The sequence below is a fragment of the Lissotriton vulgaris genome, chromosome 1_1, assembly GCF_964263255.1.
Source record: "Lissotriton vulgaris chromosome 1_1, aLisVul1.2, whole genome shotgun sequence".
Classification (NCBI taxonomy): Eukaryota; Metazoa; Chordata; class Amphibia; order Caudata; family Salamandridae; genus Lissotriton; species Lissotriton vulgaris.
In genome coordinates this window covers 1415953173-1415966952 of record NC_141685.1, presented here as the reverse complement: position 1 = coordinate 1415966952, position 13780 = coordinate 1415953173, and the positions used below count along the sequence as shown (strand labels likewise).

The following is a 13780-nucleotide window of genomic DNA, read 5'->3' as shown; positions in this document are numbered from 1 at the left end:
ATTCTTAGATTTTGTTAGTAAACATTATATTTAGACAAATATTTGGGATCTAAGTTAGGATTTACAACAGACATGGTTTGCACATCTAGTAGATGTTTTTCCAAAGTAACTATTTTGCAGATATTTTGATTCCACATTCCAATATTTCAAATGTTATGATTTTAGATTTATCAATGATTAAAACATCATCACACACGTAATACTTTCTTAGATTGTAAATAATTATCAATACTAAAAGCTATTTCTAAATATTCTCCCAGAGCAACAAAAGAACACATACCTGATCACTACCACATCCTAAATAAATTGTAACTAAATTATTAGAAATTACATTGCCCTTTAGCTCTAGATAATGGTTTTTGTCTTCATTTATCTTCTGAAATAACATTCATTAAGCAGCACCCACATCCCTCAAGAGAAGTTTTAACATGTGTCCTTTATTGTCCATTATCCATGTCAGGTCCTTGTGAATTTTAGAGAAAATATTCCAGACTTTAGGACTGCATCATGCGCATGTGTACACTTTCAGAGCAGGGATATACTCCTGTTTCAAAGACAATGTAACATGTAAAATACATATACTAAACTCACATTATGGTGATGGATGTTCATACACTGCAGTTGCCCTTTCGAAGAGGTGTGTAACATATCACACACAAATTCCTTTTTTCTAAAAGGCGTAAGTCATTGGGATTACTTTATTATTATTTATTATATTGAATAAGAAGGCTGACAGCTTAAGAAGTAGATGCACACATTTTACACATTATTACAATCATTATTGTTGTTTGATGTTCAAACCTTGAAATATAATGGTCAATTATTGTAAATTGATTTAAAAATTGAAAATATTATCTTCTAAGCTATATTCTCTTTACAATACATCTTTTTGTCTAGCAGCCCAACCTCCCACTGGATTACCTATATCCTCTACAGGAACACCTAGTATTACAAGTATGTTTCTAATGACTTCATGAATCACAATAAATGCGAAATAAACATAATATTTCAATGAAGTTCTGAATAAAATGCTATAACCTGAATTTCTCACAGATTTTTAAACTTGTTACTAAAAAGGTGAAATTGTCCTTTGTTAAAGACATTTGATGATTTTTCTAAAATTGTTTGTATGGCGTTTCCATATACAAAGACTATATTACATGTCATTCATAGTATTCAAGCAGAAAAAGAAATAAAACTGGTACAGTATGGCAGTCACGTGGTTGATGGTAGCGAGTCAGTCAATATTGCTAAGTTGAAGTTTCAGTATCGGATGTGAGGTGTTGACATGTTGCTGTATTGCCTGGTAGCTTGTTAATGCGGCTAACTGAGTGAATGTCCCCAAAGTAGAGGGGGGTGGAGATCCAAACTCGAGAGGGAGGGGCTGGAGTATTCTGTATTGAGGATGTGGATACGTTTGGGATGAAGATTCAACGAGGGCTGTAAGTGGAATTGGGGGCGAGGACTGTTTTGGTAAGTTGGAGAGCCAAGCCGGCAAAATGGGCCCTCAATTAGTTGTGCTTCTTATGTTTGAAGATGCTGAGGGAGCATGCCTCCCATGTGTTGATGTCAGTAAGCTCAGTGACCTCTTGTAGTATCTCATGCACTGAAAACCAATTGGAGTAGAGGGTTGGACAAGACCGCAGCATGTGCTACAGATTGGCCGATGCTGAATGGCAATGGGGGCAACAGGTATCAGGTATACATGATTGAGAATGGAGAATTGCATAATTTTAAACCTGGCATTCTTGGACATTCCCTGAGGAAATTCAAATCTTTCTTATGAATTGTACAATATGCTTAATGTTTTCACTAAAGGATATGTTTTTATTTTGCATACTCTATTCAGTAAATGTAAGCGTACATATATTGAATGCATGGAAATGGATAAAATAGTTGAAATTAATTAGTCACCTGCTTTTTCCATGTTATTTTAGGAAAATATTGTTTCTTAACTAAGCTTCACATTAATGCATTGTATTATATTTCACTCATTTGCTTTTGGTTATATTTATTGTTCCTTAACAATTTGAACTTCAAGACAATATCAGCTGCAACTTTCAAATGATGGTTTTGAATTTTTAAATATTATAATTTTCCTATTTCTTTCTTTGTTTAATATTTTGACAAGCTCAATACACGTTCACATCATCATTTAAAAATGCAGAATTTGTTTTATTTACTCTATACTTTAAAATAAATAATATCCACGTTTTTCTTAAGTATATAGGTCTGGTTGTAGCTGGAAATATTAAACCTGATACCTTAAAATAAGTGCTTTCTCAATAGATTTACATTACATATCTTACATCTTTCTTCATATTTCATATAAGTTGATTTTAATATACAAATATCAATCTTCTAAGCCTTTCAAAGATTTTAAATGTACAAGTGTAAATAATACTATTTTTAACTCAATTTCTCAGGGATGAAAGTACTGAACAAACTTTTATCTACACAATACCACTTCTGAAATAAACATTATCTCTCATTAATTAAATTGCGGTTTGTATTCATCTGGAATGTCCAATTAACTTCATTTGATGTTTTTTCCATCTATCCAAATGTAATTAATTAAGTAGCATCTACAAGACCCTTTCGCTGTAGTGAGAGGTTTCTACTAATCTGTGCCATTTTCATTGCCTTCTGATAAAATATCTGTAGCACAAAAAACGTGTAATGCTGTTAAGACAGTATACTGTGTTAGGCACATACTTTTAAGTCAGAAATTGTACTTGCAGCACAGAGAGCAGCAATGCTCCTAGTTGCTGAATGCGCAAAGCTTGTTGATTGATTTCAACAAGCCCACCAACTAAAATTCTTGTTCTAATCACTCTGCAAATCAGCATTCAGAGGCACACTTCCCTGCATGGTTTTTGGCTTGAAATACCTTCTGTATTATTTGCAAACAAATCACACACATTCCTTGGTTAGGGAAAAACATGTGGCATAACCATGATTTTCAGAGGTGTGTAAAGCAGAATAATGTGCTAATAGTACACCAAGTAAATATTGCACACTGCACTATCATTATTTATTGGGGGCACATTATTAACCTAGCATTTTCTGGAATCTGTAATAATCCCTAACTCTCAAATGTAAGTGATCTCTAAAAAGAGGGAACTTCATATCTGAAAGAGACTGTAGTTACAGATTCCTTACCCTTAGAATTACCCCACAGGCGCCAGACTGGATCCAGAGATGTTTTCTTTAGCAGTAGCCCCCTGGCGTCAGTCGACCCCACATTTGTTGTTGGCGTTGTGGTTGCCGGAATGGCGTTGAAGTGTCTACTTTGATACTGCCTCTACCATGCTGACGTCCGTACTTTTTTTTCCATGCCAGCCTAGTGCAGATACAGAGAGACCTTATTTCTATTTCTATTTCTATTTAAAATTATTTATACAGCGCACGTACACCAGCGGTTTCATTACCCCTAAGTCATTTTTTGACTCAACTTTTTCGACTTTTGTTGAGTTCTTTTTTCAGTCTTCGACTCCTAGTGCACAAGGGATGTCCCTTCGTCGGACCGGATTCTTTTTTTTTTCAACTTTGTTTTATTGGGGTGTTAGAACACAAAAAGAAAACAAGCCTAATTCATAACCAGCAGAACAACCAAAAGCTGTGGCTGATACCCCAAATGTTTTTTTCTTTCCAATATTTTCTCCTCCTCCCCCGCACCCCGGTGGATCCATCTTCAAGCAAAACCAAATCTAAGGACCCAGGAGAAGGGAATTACAAAAAGAAGAAAGAAAAAGAAGGATAAAAAAGAAAAAAAGAAAAAATATGTACATAGATATATCGCACCAGCAAACAAAATATTTCATACCAAGCTATTAAGCCAATTAATCAGAGGCAGCCAGAGCTTCTCTCCTCTCTCTCTAGCCCGTCTTCCCTTCCTCCTCACTACTGCAATCTCCCAATTATATATAGATAGGAGTTTATTAAACCAAACATAATCTGTCGGTGGAACTGAAGCAAGCCATGCTGTGGCCAAACATAAACAATAAACAGCCATAGCAATAAACACCAAGTTTCTATGATTTTCCTCCATCACTTGGTTAGAAATTCCCAACATTATTACCTGTGGGGTGAGTGTCACGATGTAACCTAGTATAGCCCCCAGCCTCTGTTTAATTTTGGGTAATATTTGGGAGAGACCCGGACAGGTAGCGAACAAGTGTGTGCTATCAATGGCCACCACCCCACAACGAGGGCAGTGTATCCCAGTAATACCCCCCCATCTATGTATACGGGCTGGAGTCTTGCACAGATTACACCAGGTCTTGAACACTGTACTTGCAGATTTGCAGATATACATGAAGTTTGACTAAAGAGCAGAGAGTCCTCAAAATCCCCCTGCCCAGCCGGTAACACTGTTTGCCATCTATCAAAATGCTTAGTAAGATCATCCCCCATTTTTTCCGTAATGGCTTTATAGATGGCAGCGGTTTGCGGTGTATTACGTTTAAGCAAATCAAAAAGCGGGATTCGATTCTGGTTCTGGTATTTTTTCTCAAAAAAATCCCAAATTTGCAGTAATTTATAAAAATCCTTATTCCCTATGCCAAGTCTACCTTTAAGAGCATCAAAAGAAAGTAGGTTGTTGCCAGAAAGAAGATCCCCAATACAAGAAATCCTTCTTTGCCCCCATCTACTTAAATAAGCATCATTAAAAATTTCCGAACATATGGCATTATTATCAGCAAGAGGGGAATACCAATGCAGCCGGCCAATTCCGATCTTTTTCCTAACTGCAGTCCAGACTTTGTAAATTACTATCAAAAACTTAAACTTAACCCTCTTGTAATAAGCAAAATCAATTTGTCGTAATAAAAGGCCCCTGACTTCTCCCCCACAGATCATTTGGAAAATAGAAATTTCGGAATTATCCGAATTGTATCTATTTATCAGCTCGTCTGAATACTTCAAGGTAGTAACCCAATAATGAGTCTGGAAATTGACAGACCAGGCCCCCCGATCTCTGGGAAGTGTCACAAACCTTAATGCCCATCTTGGGCGCTGCCCTGCCCATAGAAACCATGAGACAGCCTGGTCAAATTTCCGAAACCATGGCTTATTGAATTCAAGGGAGATGCCTCTAAATCAATAAAGTATGGGCGAGAAAATAATTTTAATAACATTGCTTCGGCCCATAAGCTTCAAAGAAAGATTGCTCATCCTCTTGGTATCAGATTTCATTTTGACTAGTAACGGCACCAGATTTAAATCTACTATAGCACTTATCTCGACCCCTAAATTCCTTGCATTTGCTACAATCCGTTGGTCAACAAAGTCCACTTTTTCAATAATGACTATTTGGGTTTTACTTTCGTTCATATGATAGCCGGAGACTTTACCAAATCGAGATGTTAGCACACCTAACTCATCCAGAGCCCTCTGAGGGGACGATGTGACTATCGCTAAATTGTCGGCATAGCCTAAAATTTTGACCTCTCCTCCCCGGGCAAAAACTGGTCAAATTACCTGGCTCTCTTGTATTAGTCTAATTAGCGGTTCAATATAAATTGCAAATAACAAGGGAAAGCAGGGGCACCCTTGTCTTGTGCCCCGTCCTATATTGACCTCCCCCAAGTGTGCTCTCATCAGTGCTAGCTTGGCAATTGGATCTTGATACATGCTTTTAATGGCCCAAATAAAGCCTTCCCCAATTCCATAATGCTTCATGACCGTCCATAAAAGAGTCCAGGAGACCCTATCAAAAGCCTTTTCGGCGTCCAATAAAATTAAAGCCTTAGGGTCTCCTGTCACCTTGGTATAGTCAAATAGAGTTATTACTCTATGAATATGATCTATGGTTTCCCGGCCTGGAACAAAACCGTGTTGACTGTGGGAGACCATTTTTTTTATTTGGGACGCCTTGAGCTTCCTTCAGTGGCAGTCAGGACTAACCTCCTGACAGAGGTGCTTCAACCAGCAGCAGCCTTTTCGGAGCCCCTTTTGTCTTTTAATGAAGACCACTTGGTCCAAGCCCAGCACAGGGGCTCCTGTGCTGGGCTTGGACCAAGTGCCCAGCCACAGCCACAGCCCGACCCTGCGTGACCCACTTTTCTTCACTCAACACCGACCCCTGAAAGCTTGGTGTTTTTTTCATCTGCCAGCTCAGCGCAGCTATCGGTGAACAGCTCATGCCTCTTGAGCCTTTATACCCATACAGTGTGGGATACGGTTGCGCAAGTGCCACCCGCGCAGTAGAGACCCAGCTAAGTTCACCATCCAAAGTGAGCTGGATACTGCCAACTCTCTGGGCAGAACGGTTTCCACAGCAGTAGCCTTGAGGTGCTGCGCCTGGTTGAGGAGATATGGTTTCATTGGGGATGTCCAATCCACCTTACTGGACATTCCCTTTGATGGCCATTGCGTTTTCGGCGACAAGGCAGACTCGGCGGCTCAAGCGCTCCAAGGAATCTAGGGCTATGGCCAGATCCTTGAGCCTTGCTGCAACCTCACACCCCAAGCAGTATGCTTTTTGACACTTTTGTGGCTTTGGAAGGGGTGCCCCACCAGGTTCGACCCAGTTTAGCCACTGGGTTACGCAAGCTGCCCAGCCTGTGCGTGGCTGCAGACATGAGACTCAGTGACGCAGCTCTAGAGGCTAGCCAGTGGGCCAGTCTACTCATAACCCCCCTGCAGCAGGCTCCAAGCCCTCCTAGTACGACCTTTCAGGGCCACTAAAGGCCAATGGGTAGCAGGATTCACCACCACCTGCCCACTGGCAAAACATCAGGTCAGACAGGTGGGTTTTGCAAATAGTCCAAAGGGGCTACTCCTTCCCCTTCAAGACTGCCCCTCCCTCCATGCCACCATCCTTCAAACACATGTCGGAGGTTCACTTGGCCCTTCTCTGCCAGGAAGTTGCAGCTCTTTTGGACAAGGGAGCTATTAAAAAAAGGTCCCACTGATTTTTGGTACCCAAGAAGGACAAAGGCCTGCGCCCTATCTTGGACCTCGGGCCCTTAACCTTTTCCTCCGGAAGGAGAAGTTGAAAATGCTAAACCTGGTTCAGGTCCTGTCTGCCCTCGACCCTGGAGAATGGATGGTAGCGTTGGACTTGCAGGATGCTTATTTTCCCATCCGTCCCGTCAGCCCACAGGCCTTACCTACAGTACACGGTAGGCCACGAGCATTTTCAGTTTACTGTGTTCACCTTAGGCCTAACCGGTGCCCCTCGGGTGTTCACAAAAGTGATGTCAGTGGTCACAGATCATCTGCGTGGATCTGGGGTACCAGTCTTCTAATTTCTTGACAACTGTCTCTTGAAGGCGGGATCTCCCAAGCTGTTGTCTCCCACCTCCAGACTATGGCGGACCTCCTGCACTCACTGGGGTTCACTATCAACATGCCAAAGCACGCCTGACTCCCTCTCAGAAGCTCCTTTTTATTGGAGCAGTTCTGGATACAGCACAGGTTCGGGCCTATCCTCCTGAGCAGCGAGTCCGGGATATTCGGGTTATGATACCGAAGTTTCAGATTCTATCCCGGATTACAGTGAGAATGACAATGAGGCTGCTGGGCCTCATGGCCTCCTGTATCCTGCTGGTGGATCATGCCTGTGGCATATGCAGACTCTGCAGTGGGACCTGAAGTTACAGTGGGCGCTGCGTCAGGGGAATCTTTCCGACTAGGTCCAGATCTCGGAGGGGATTGAATGTCAGCTGCAGTGCTGGCTAACGAACCAAGGTTGGGTCAGCAGCATATCCCAGCTTCCTTCCCCAACCAGACCTCACAGTGGTGACAGATGCGTCACTCCTAGGATGGGGCGCGCACATCTGGGAGAGGTGGAGATCAGAGGCGTCTGGTCTCCGGTGGAGTCCAAACTCAATATCAACCTGCTGGAGCTCTGGGCCATTCGTCTGGCACTGAAGGCATTCCTTCCTTTTTTCAGAGAGAAGGTGGTGCAGTTGTTTATAGACAACAAAACCACCATGTGGTACTGCAACAAACAGTGCCGGTGGGGTCATGGACCCTATGTCAAGAGACTCTTCATCTCTGGACATGGCTGGAACATCAGGGCATGTACCTGGTGGTTCAACCCCTGGCAGGTTCTCTGAATGCCAGGACAGATGAACTTAGCCACCAGTGACTGGTGGATCACTAATGGCATCTTCACTCAGAGGTGGTGCAAGGTCACTTTCAACGGTGGAGAGAGACTTGATTAGATCTGTTCGCCACTGAAGAGAACATGCAATATCAGCAATGCTGGGTGTTGGAATTTCCAAGGCTGCACCTTCTTCCCACCTCTGGACCTTTTCAAGGAGGAGGAGATACTCCACCGTCTGGACCCAAATCATGCACTATCTTTCAATCTTGGCCACACAAAGATTTCCAGCTGGACGATCAACTCTTTGTTGGATATGTGGGGGCCAAGAATGGTCGGGCTGTGCAAAAACACACCATCTCTCGATGGGTTGTCCTATGTATTAAAATCTGCTACTCCTTGGCAAAGAAGGAAGCCCCAGTGGAGCTGCGTGCTTACTCCACCAGGGTGACAGCAGCTACTACTGCTTTGGGGCATGGAATCCCACTCCTTGAAATCTGTCAGGCGGTCATGTGGGCATCCCTGCACACGTTCACCAAACATCATTGCCTGGCTACTTTGGCCTTACTGTTCCCAATGACTTCCTGGTGTGAACTTGGTTCGCAGACTCACCTCGGAGTTGGCATTGGTGGGGTATCTATTCTAAAGGTAAGGAATCAATAACTACAGTCTCTTTCAGTTGAACAAGTTACTTACCTTTGGTAATGACGTACTTATAAGAGGCATATGTAGTTATAGATTCCTTACCCCCCCACCCATCCTCCCTTTTCTGTGAACTGACTTCTAGGGTTAGGGACTCCCTTCCAAGGCCCTAGTTAGGTGCACAAGTGGTCAGTGTCTTGCATGACTCTGCATTTCTGGCGTGTAAAGTGTCAGAACTGCCTTCAGCTCACGCAGGCGGCGTCTAAGTAGACACTTCGGCGTCATTCTGGTGACCACGATGTGCAGGGGTACTGCTGAAGAAAAAATATATGGGTCCAGTCTGATGCCTAGGGGGTAAGTCTAAAGGTAAGGATTCTATAACTTACAGATACATCATTACCAAAGGTAAGTAACTTGTTCATCTAGTTATAAGAGAAGGCTAGTTGTGTTAGTGTAGGTTGTAGAGGAATGACTGCACAATGGGTGAACATTCAACTGTTTCTCATGTAACATAATGGCTGTTTCTTTCATCAGAGAATATTACACTCTATCCACCACTTCCTGCACAGCACAATGAACAGCAAGCCATCGGTAATATATTTGACATTAATATTTATTGTTCTGAAATATATTTGTATTAATGGTTATCACTCCTGAAGGATACAGTTTTAATTATTTTTAAATGAACTGACGGACCACTATTTCCTTTCACATGCATACAATTATTAGGGGCCATTTGGTGACCTTGGGGTAATTTCCCAGAATAGGTATAGCCAGGAACTAATCAGGAAGTGTGTGAGATGAGCGTCTTGAAACAATGTAGGAGACCTCTGACAGTAAACACCAGGCCTGCTCTGCATATCAGCTCATCTGCAAAACAGGCTTATTTCATGGCCCCTGGAATTGTGTGACAGGGGTGGCAAAATTATGCTCATGGTTGAGTAAATTATGCGGTAAGAAAGCAAATCATGCTACAGAATGAGACACATTTTGTGATAGTGTTACTTCATTATTTCGTTATGTCTACACTTTGTGGGCATTGTTTGCACCTCATTAGTACTGGTTTAACACCAAATATAGCAATAAACAACAGAAAGGTAACCAGTCAAGCTTTGTAAAGGACCTTCCACTGTGTGTTAACATGTCTTGCTGCGATTTTATGAACTTTTGAATTGTTTAAGCTAGAAACTATTTTTGGTGTTTAAAATATGCAGGTAATGCAGCAGATGATTTATTATGTGGCAAAAAGCAGGACATCTTTTAAGTGAAAAATGTGGCGACCTCACAATCGCATAATTCCAGTGGCCCTGGTCATGCTTGACTCTACCTAAAACATCTGGCCCTAGGTATTGTTTAGGATGAATTTTCATCCCAAGCAGATGACTAGATTTAATAATTTAGTAAGCTTCAATTCTAGACAAACTTCTTAGAACATCAAGATGCATTTTCAAGTAATAAATTATCCTATTCAAAATTGAAATTCTTATCCATGTCTCACCAGGTTCTTAGTAGTCAAGTCAGCAATACCAGTTGTTTGGAAAGAGATGGAAATGCAGCCTTCTTCCAGATAGTGGGGGGCCAACTTGGTCTATCTATTAATTTTGTTTCATAAAATATTATTTCTTATAAATACAGGTATGAAAAATATAAATACATAAGATGTATTAGCTCTCACTTAAGACATTGAGGAGATGACACCATTGCAGCCAAGACAAGGAAATTGGTGCTCAGTCTTGTACTCTCTCACCTTAGGAGATGAGAAACAACACAGTTAGGTACACACCATACCACTAGTAAAATTATTGTATGAACACCAGTCACTAATTAGTGGAACAATACAGTACTTAATTTGTAAAAGAATGAGCTACACTGCCCAAAACTCTGCAATTAAATGTTGGTGCACCCAATATCAAGTCTTCCTAAATTCGCTCATGCTTCTTTAAGTCACTACTGCTCACTGTCCCTTTATTAAACTCCTACAGGTTTCTGCTTTATCCCTATATGACGGGTTTTCCTCTTTCTCTTCTTACTCTTTGTATGTTTTTACCTCCTTTGTCTTGGTAAATGCCTGATCCGGAAAAATAGGTGCTGTGTCCAAACATTAGTTCTGGTGGTCCCCCCACCAGCAACCAGCAGCTCAAAGTAGACACTGATACAATTAAAAAGCAGACTTTCACCTTACCAGGAATTATTCATTACTGCTTTTGCTTACATATGATGCTATGCTGCTTGGAAATATGAACCCAATATTAGAGCAGTTTTTTCACCTAATGTTATTTTGCCAAACATTTTCTCTGTACAAAAATCTTAACGGCATTCAGTTTGTGGATGGGATTGGGGTCTAGTCCACATGATCTTGCGAGCGACTGGTTTCTAATTCTAACGTGAATAACACCCAATATCATGAGTCTTTTTTTTTTAAACTTCTCTCTGTTTCATTCCCCAGAAAAAACAACAATGGGTATGTGTTCTGTTATGTTAGAGCTTAAACCGGGTGTGAATAATTTGAGTAAAATATATAGTTTTATTAATATAAAAAAGAGTGGAAATACTGGTAACACTAGATAGAAAACCCTATGTGTTATTATTCCATAATTGTATTGTTTGTCTAAAACAGACACATGATTAGTTATTTTTTGGTGTCAAACTCCATTCCTTCTCAAAACATAGGATGGTCTGCAAAATGTTATTCGCTTCAATTGTATAATTTCAGAAATAACCAAACTGGTTATTTGCACAGGTAAACAGCCACCCTTGATTTGCTGTCACCCCTGCAGCTTCATTCAATTTCCTTTCTCTGCTTTCAGACAGAAGGGCGCCAAAGAGTGTCAATCCATAAGTGTTTTATTCTATTGACAAAGCAACCATTCTAGTTGTTGGTGGGTAAAGACTCATTCTAATGTAGTAGATATTATATAATGCCAGCTCTGCCCAAAGCAGATGGTACTTGTGATAAAGTTATTTGTTTTAAGACCAATGTTTTTGCCTCCGCTACTCCAAAGCTAGTAAGGATTTGGAAGGCAAGATCTTCTTGGACTGTCGTACTTCTAAAGACACAGAGGGATCAGGCACCACAAGCACAGTGTGTTTAACAGGCCACATCACAAGATGGGTTCCTGATTCTCGAATCATCTAGTTAATGCTCACAATACAGACTAAGAGATTTCTTTCAATATATATTTTACATGAGTCTGGTATGTCATCTCCTCCCCAAACATATATTAGATGCATACAAATGGATAAAATAATTTAACCAAATTATTCAACTGTGATTTCAAGAAAATATTGTTTCTTTGCTGATTTTCACATTGATATATTGTATTGTATTTCAGTAATTTGCTCTTAGTTATATTTATTTTTCCTTAACAATTTAAACTTCAAAACAATATCAGCTGCACTTTTCATATGATGGATTTGCATTTTTTTTAAATATATTCTTCCCATTTTGTTGTTTTGTTTAATATTTTGACAAACAAGATACTCATTCACTTCATTTAAAAATGAAGGATTTTTTTATTTACCCTATACTTTAAAATATATCCATATTTAAAAGAAAAGTATTGTTCTGGTTGCAGTTAGAAACCTTTCACCAGATATCCTAAAACAAGTGCTTTCTCAATAGTTACATTTTACCTTTAAGAGTATAAAATTTTTTAATCATTTCATAATCAAATGATAACTGTGAGCTGCATTACAACCTTCTACTACTCATGACACATGTTACCTCTTTTTTAATATTTCATATATGTTGAATCATATTTCCAACTACTAAAATATCAATCTTCTAAGCCTGTCAAAGATTTTAAATATACTAGTGTAATTACTATTATTTTCAACACCATTTCTCAGTGATGAAGGAATGACAAACATCTGTCTAAACAATACCACTTCTGTAATAAAGATTGTCATTCTCTCATTATTAAAATGGATTTTGTATTCATTGGAATTTCCCATTAAGTTCAGATGATGTTTTTTGCTTTCTGCATCTGTCCTAATGTCATTCATTAGGCAGCATCTACAAGACCATTTCTCTGGACTGAGTGCCATTGCTTCTACATGAATTCTGTAGCACACAAAACATGTGTAATGCTATTAAGACAATGTACTGTCTAAGGCAAATACCCTTTACTCAGAAATTGTACATGTCAGTGTGTGAGCTGCACATGTTAGAATCAAGCAATGCTCCCTGTTTCTGAAGATGCACAGCTATTCTCTGTCAGTTCACAATGTCATGATGCGGCCACTGTTAAAAATGTATATGACCATTCACTCAAGGCCAAGAAAACAGTTTGGAAAACATTTGGGAGGATATTGGGACAGCTACTTTGAAATGGGCAACCAGCTATTCTTTTAACAGTTACCTTTTTGTGTAATTGTGTTGAATTTAATTGCTCCTAATCATAGAAGGAGCTTCTTCACCTTAAATGTTTCATCGTAGCATTTATACTTTTATATAATCCTGAAAACCCGTCTTTTCTCTTATAACTAGGCATACCAGATAAGTTATTTTTGCTTAGATAGGGATACACATATGTCATGTCCTTCAACTAATATTGATGGTTGATGTTCATACATTGAAATATATGGAACAAATCATGTAAATTGCTTTTAACTCAAAATAAATAATCTTAGCAATATTCTCTCTACTATCTTTTTTTAATTTAGCAAAATAACCTCCCAATAGATTAGCTGAAGCCTACACAGGCGCCCTGAATGTAAGTGTAAGACGGGTAAACCTCAGAATGATCTTCCCCTAACATTTAGCCTTCACCCCTCCCATATTTTTGTTGATCTCGTTTTGCTGGCCTTAGGACTCTGTGTACTTTAACACTGCTAACCAGTGCTGGAGCTTCCTCCAGCATTGGTGTCTAATGATTTATTAATTTTGCTCTATATTTCCAATTTGGTGTGGAATTTTCCTTGTTTTATGATTTCAATGTATTAATCTTTGAAGTGTTGCATAAATACTTTACAAATTACCTCTAAGTGAAGCATGACTGCTCTGTGCTAAGCTACTAGAGAGTTGAGCACAGGTTAATTTGGGGTTAGCCTGTGCCTCATCCTAACAAGGATTGTGGTTGC

At 39.9% G+C, this 13780-nt stretch overlaps 1 long non-coding RNA gene across 1 annotated transcript in view; it reads left to right on the top strand.

Annotated features, from left to right (window-relative positions):
- Positions 1 to 897: 897 nt before the first annotated feature.
- The window catches only part of LOC147750622 (uncharacterized), a 31889-nt gene continuing 19006 nt past the window's right edge, over positions 898 to 13780 (top strand). The window contains exons 1-2 of the long non-coding RNA XR_015299767.1: positions 898 to 954; positions 9233 to 9289. This is a non-coding gene — a long non-coding RNA (uncharacterized LOC147750622). The remainder of the gene's footprint in view (positions 955 to 9232; positions 9290 to 13780) is intronic.